Source organism: Aristolochia californica, unplaced genomic scaffold, assembly GCF_029961685.1.
Source record: "Aristolochia californica isolate CCGP_79_NKW_82.1479 unplaced genomic scaffold, dmAriCali1.0.hap1 SCAF_519, whole genome shotgun sequence".
Lineage (NCBI taxonomy): Eukaryota > Viridiplantae > Streptophyta > Magnoliopsida > Piperales > Aristolochiaceae > Aristolochia > Aristolochia californica.
This window is the reverse complement of record NW_027182236.1, coordinates 5392-11511: the sequence shown is the minus strand read 5'-3', so window position 1 is coordinate 11511 and position 6120 is coordinate 5392. Positions and strand designations below refer to the sequence as shown.

The 6120-nt window shown below is 35.3% G+C and overlaps 2 non-coding genes across 2 annotated transcripts; one reads left to right on the top strand and one right to left on the bottom strand.

Annotated features, from left to right (window-relative positions):
- Nucleotides 1-1287: 1287 nt before the first annotated feature.
- TRNAT-UGU (transfer RNA threonine (anticodon UGU)) lies at nt 1288-1360 on the bottom strand. Its single transcript has one exon. It is a non-coding gene; the product is annotated as a tRNA-Thr (tRNA).
- Nucleotides 1361-3346: 1986 nt separating this feature from the next.
- On the top strand, nt 3347-3419 carry TRNAF-GAA (transfer RNA phenylalanine (anticodon GAA)). Its single transcript has one exon. It is a non-coding gene; the product is annotated as a tRNA-Phe (tRNA).
- The last annotated feature ends 2701 nt before the right edge of the window (nt 3420-6120 follow it).

The window sequence follows — 6120 nt, the reverse complement described above, 5'->3', positions numbered from 1 at the left end:
TACCTTGACCTACACCTAATTTACCAACGTTACCAACCACAATGTATCAAATAACAATGGATACCATTATTCCAAGAGTAGGGCCTTTGCTTTCTAGTGATTCTCTATTGCCAATTACTGTGGTAGATAAAATATCGGATCGGAAAGGGTGGACAAGGAATGAGAATCTGACCGCGGATCCACTTGGGATACGAAAAGGATACGAAAATGGGGGAAAATCCGGATTAAATCCCTTAACTTAGTTCTATTTACTTTGTTTGGTGAAACAGGGTAGACAAAATTGTATTGTCCAAAGCTTAATTATTTTATTTTAATTAAGTTTAAGTCTGACGGGAATAATATTCCACGACTAGTAATTCATTGATTTTTAAGCCGATCCATTTACTATCTATTATTTGATTTACTATTCCTTTATATTGGAATGAGTCAAGAGTCAAATGTTTTGGCAATTCCTCGCGGGGAGATGAATCCACATAATTTTGAATCAGAGCTCTGGATCTTTGTTCATCTCTCGTAGTAATAATATCTCGGGGTTTACACCGATAACTTGGGATATCTACTATACGACCATTAACTAAAATATGTCTATGGTTAACTAGTTGTCTAGCTCCAGGAATGGTCGAAGCCATACCCAATCGAAAAAGGATGTTATCCAAACGCATTTCAAGTAGTTGTAGTAAAACTTGACCTGTTGACCCTTTGGCTTTCCCAGCGATACGAACATATCTAAGCAATTGCCGCTCTGTCAGACCATAATGAAAACGCAATTTTTGTTTTTCTTCTAGACGAATACGATATTGAGATCTTTTCCCGGAACGCGGTTGGTTTCTAAGATCACTTCCGGATCTAGGTCTTTTACTAGTGAGTCCCGGTAAAGCCCCCAGACGGCGTATTTTTTTGAAACGAGGCCCTCGGTAACGAGACATAAAGACTCCTTATTTTATTGAAATTGGATTTCACAGAATAAAAAAATTAAGACTGAACTAAACGATAAACGAAGCTAAACTCGCTGAAATACTATAAAGAAGAATGAGATGAATTGTCTCAATAACCAGATTATTTTATATAGTTATATATAGGAAGTTAAGTATCCCTTTCTTGTTCTGTAGAGATCTAACAGCTTCAATCCATTTTTTATTCTTTTTTATTCATAGTTGGGAGTTCCCGTAACATACTATGTTGACCCGACATTTGGAGAAAATTGAAAAGTCTTTTCAATTTCTCTTGATCTCAAGGAGACATTATCAATATCAATATCAATCATGGAAAAAATCGAATAAATGGAAAAGCCGGCTATCGGAATCGAACCGATGACCATCGCATTACAAATGCGATGCTCTAACCCCTGAGCTAAGCGGGCTCACATAACAGAAATAGTGCATAGGATTTCGGGAAACTACTGGGACTTAGCTATTAGTAATTAGCTATTTATTTATTTTTTTATTTTATTTATCTATTTATTTATCTATTATTAATATCTATTATTAATAATTAATATAATTATAATAAATAAATAAAGAGTAGTTTGTTTTTATTATTATTATAATTATTATTAATTATTATTATTATATATAATATATATATATATAAATACAATTATATAAATACAAATACAATTATATAAATACAATATCAATATTATATTAATAATACAATATTAATATTAAATAGAATATAATATTAATTATGACAACATTAATATTAATAATGTAATTATTAATATTAATGTTGTTATGTAATAATAAATAATAATATAATATTAATATATTATATTATTAATATTAATTAGATTATATTATGATTATGTAATATTAGTAATATTAATTACTTAATCTTAATAAAATAAACTAAAAAATAAAAATTAGCTTAGTTATATATTCTATATATAGTTATAGAAATTTAGAAATTCTATTTATTTACACTATAGGAATTCCTATAGTATAGGAGATCCTTCCTAAGGAAAGGATAAGATAAAGGAAAGGATAAGATAAAGATAAGGCTGCAGTCCAGAGCATAATGAGACATTCCTCTGGTTTCATTCGGAAAGGGAGGGGATAAGACGATAAAAAAAGAATGAATATCGACCGTTCCAGTATTCCAAATAGCGCTAAAAAAATAAGGGGTGTAAAGACATATATATATATGTGACGTGGGATATATCCATCCATATTGAATTGCGGATACATCAATGATAGAATCATTTCTGATTGGATCATATCAAATATGGGCCCGCCACTCCGATAGGGATGAAAGAAGCTGGTCAAGAAATATAATAGGGACACACCTCTTTGATATAGGAATAAGGGCCTGTATCTAATGAATTCAACGGCTCCAAGATAAATGAAAGAAAAGAAGGGGGGGTCACAATGTGATTTCTTTCTCATAAGGAAGAGGGAGGGGGATATGGCGAAATTGGTAGACGCTACGGACTTGATTGGATTGAGCCTTGGTATGGAAACCTACTAAGTGGTAACTTCCAAATTCAGAGAAACCCTGGAATTAAAAATGGGCAATCCTGAGCCAAATCCTGTTTTCAGAAAAAAAAAAGGATAGGTGCAGAGACTCAACGGAAGCTGTTCTAACGAATGGGGTTGACTTTACTACATTGGTAGAAGAATCCTTCTATCGAAACTCCAGAGTGGGATGACCCTAGATATGTACGTATACGTACTGAAATATCAAAGATTAATCACGACCCGAATCCATATTTTTTTTTCTCTAAAAATTTCAGAATAATAATTTCAGAAGCAGAAGGAAGAATCGAATAGTCAGTGATCAAATCGACTATCACACCAGAGTCTGATAGATCTTTTTAAGGATGTCTGATAGATCTTTTTAAGGATTGATTAATCGAGTGAGACGAGAATAAAGATAGAGTCCCATTCTACATGTCAATACTGACAACAATGAAATTTATAGTAAGAGGAAAATCCGTCGACTTTAGAAATCGTGAGGGTTCAAGTCCCTCTATCCCCAATAAAAGGCCTATTTGACTCCCTAAGCATTTATCCTCTTTTTTTTTTATCAGTGGTTCAAAATTAGATATGTTTTTCACTTACTCTACTCTTTCACAAATGGATCCGGCCAGAAATCTTTCTCTCTTCTCACTGTGATAGATATGATATACGTACAAATGCCCATCCATATATGGATGGGCAAAGAATCTCCATTACGGAACCTTTCACAGTTCATATCATTACTCTTACACTTACATTTACAAAGTCTCCTTTTTGAAGATCCAACAAATTACCGACTTTATTTAGGTAAGTTAATGCTTTTTGAGTCCCTTTCATTGACATAGGCCCAAGCTTTCTTTTTCTTTTAGTAGGATCATGCATCGAGAATGGTCGGGATAGCTCAGCTGGTAGAGCAGAGGACTGAAAATCCTCGTGTCACCAGTTCAAATCTGGTTCCTGGCACGTGGTTAATGTATCGAATAGATAAGATACTCATACAAATAAATCAATAGAGTCAGAACCCATATTAATATTATTTAATATTATATGCGTTAATAGTCCAGAGCATAATACATATTTATCCATCTACATCTAGATGTATAGATAGACGCCTCCGTCTTGTAGATGGGTAAAAAACGAGTAGATGGGTAAAGATATGAGTAAAGAAAATAATTGGATTCCGTTCCCTCCTCTTTTTTGTTTGTTTGTTCATACTGTATCTCTTCCCGCACAAAAAGAATGTTAATACTTCATACATATCCGAAGTCGAAGTTAGTTGGTCGAAAACCCTAAAAGACTAGTCTGGAGGAGTTGAAGGATAGGAAAAGGCAGGGTTCATTTCAGAGACAGTCCAAAAAATCCGATCCTTTTTTATTTTATTTAATTTCTGAATTTTTCTTTTTTTATTTCAGAATTTACGATTTTATTTCATATTCTATTTCTTCACTTTCCCATTTATTCACTCCCTTCTATGCAGCTTTCCGTGGCCCCATCTAAGCGATGCGCGCGGTACAAAGTTCATGGTGCAGAACTCTTTTGATTCATCCTACAGGCTCTGCTCATCTGAAATGGGACTCTTCAAAATTTGAGAATCTAAATGAAGCTTCTTTAGCAGCCCATCCATAGTACGAATGAAAGGCCAGTTACTCCGTTTCATCTAGAACAGAACGTAAAAAGATTCCTTGAATATCTGGAGTCGTATAAGTGAAGATTAGTTTCTTATCATTCATCTTATCATTCAATGAGCATCTTGTATTTCATAGAAATTGGGGGTAATATAATCCTTACGTAAAGGCCAGCCTAGCCAACTTTCGGGCATCAAGATACGTTTCAGGCGTGGATGATTCTCATAAGCGATTCCCAACATATCATAGGATTCCCGCTCTTGAAAGTCTGCGCTTTTCCAAATCCAGAAAACAGACGGGATTCTAGGATTCGTCCTTGGGGCAAATACTTTTATGCATACCTCTTCGGGTTGATCCACACCATACTGTATTCTCGTAAGATGATACACGCTAGCTAACAATCCGCCTGGTGCTACATCATAGGCACACTGGGAACGTAGATAATTGTAACCATATACATATGAAATGACAGCAATGGAGTACCAATCCTCGGGTTTTATTTGTAAAGTCTCTATTCCTTGGTAATCGAAGCCCAAAGATCTATGAACTAGCTCATGCTTGACTAGCCAAGCGGATAAACGACCCTGCATCTTCTTGATCTCTCCCACATTTGTATGAGTATTTCAAATTGCCGATGAAATTTATGAAGATTGACCCACTGCTTGTTATCCTGGACAACACAAAAGCATCCTGCCTTTCCTAATTCAATAATTCGTGGGAAGACACTGAACTTTTGTATTTGAAAAATGCTTCAGAAGGTATCTCTGAAGTAGATGGGGACTGGTAGAGTAATCCTTGATCATAATTTCCAGTATGAGTACTTCGCTCAACATGAAACTTGTGATTGGTAGTAAAATATCGATTTTCCTGTTGAGACCCAATTCTATCTTCATAGATTTCTCGAGAGACTTTCTTACGAAGTTTCGTTATAGCATCCATAATTGCCTCTGGTTTGGGTGGGCAGCCCGGCAAATAGACATCCACAGGAATTAGCTTATCGACTCCCCGAACGGTACTATAAGAATCGGTACTAAACATCCCCCCTGTAATGGTACAAGCTCCCATAGCAATGACATATTTCGGTTCAGGCATTTGCTCATATAATCTCACTAAAGAAGGAGCCATTTTCATTGTTACCGTGCCGGCTGTTAAAATTAGGTCCGCCTGCCTAGGACTTGATCTTGGTACCAGCCCATAACGATCAAAGTCGAATCGAGATCCTATTAATGAAGCAAACTCAATGAAGCAACAACTGGTACCGTAGAGAAGTGGCCATAAACTGGAGAGTCTTGACCAATTCGAGAGGTCATTCGGTGTAGTTGAAATAACTGAATTTTGGGCTGTTCGGTCAAGTAACGGAAATTCAATAGAATTCATAACTGTCTCAATGTAACCTTTTCCTTCTTTTTTATTGTCTGAGGATTCAGGGGTTAAGACCATTCCAATGCTCCTTTTCGCCATGCATAAACTGAACCAACAATTAGGATAAGCACGAAAATGAAAGCTTCTATAAATACGGATAGACCCAATACATCGAAACTCATTGCCCATGGATAAAGAAAGACCGTTTCAACATCAAAAACAACAAAAACTAGAGCAAACATGTAATAGCGGATTCGGAATTGTAACCAAGCATCCCCCATTGGTTCTATACCCGATTCATAACTGGAGAGCTTCTCCGGTCCTTCACTAATCGGGGCTAAAACTCCGGAAATAAAAAATGCCAAAATAGGAATAACACTTGATATTATCAGAAATGCCCAAAAAATATCATATTCGTGAAGCAGAAACATAGATGCACTCCTATTAATGTGGAATATACCGAATTAGTCAATTCGAATTTTAATTGTCAATTTATTCATAACTATTTAGTCGAAACACCAATTAGGGTGGAACCACGTAGTTTCATTTGTTTGCTATGAATCATGTCTCGTTTCAAGATTCATCCAACGGAATCCCACTTACATTTACTTCGATTCCATTCAGGATGTAGACATATTATGTTTTTATACAAAAAAACTCTCTCACTTTGTTTTGTT